The sequence below is a fragment of the Temnothorax curvispinosus genome, unplaced genomic scaffold (genome assembly GCF_003070985.1).
Source record: "Temnothorax curvispinosus isolate PA1 unplaced genomic scaffold, ASM307098v1 QBEX01005511.1, whole genome shotgun sequence".
Classification (NCBI taxonomy): domain Eukaryota; kingdom Metazoa; phylum Arthropoda; class Insecta; order Hymenoptera; family Formicidae; genus Temnothorax; species Temnothorax curvispinosus.
This window is the reverse complement of record NW_020215291.1, coordinates 32,614-32,864: the sequence shown is the minus strand read 5'-3', so window position 1 is coordinate 32,864 and position 251 is coordinate 32,614.

Genomic DNA, 251 nt, shown 5'->3' with positions numbered 1-251 from the left:
ACAGTGCAGTTAAAGTCGAGTCGCAAGGAAAATAATTTTTAATTGCTTCTATTCGCGGTGTATATGACGTCAATCGCATAAGAGAGAAACAACTGTGAAACCACCGAAAAATTAATCGGAAATATAATTTGGTACATTTATCGACAATTCGGTACACGTGATTGGTACAGTATTATTTCTCGTTAATCCATTGCATAACGATTGTGCAATAATTCTCATTACGTTTCTCTGTTACGTAATACTAGTCCCTT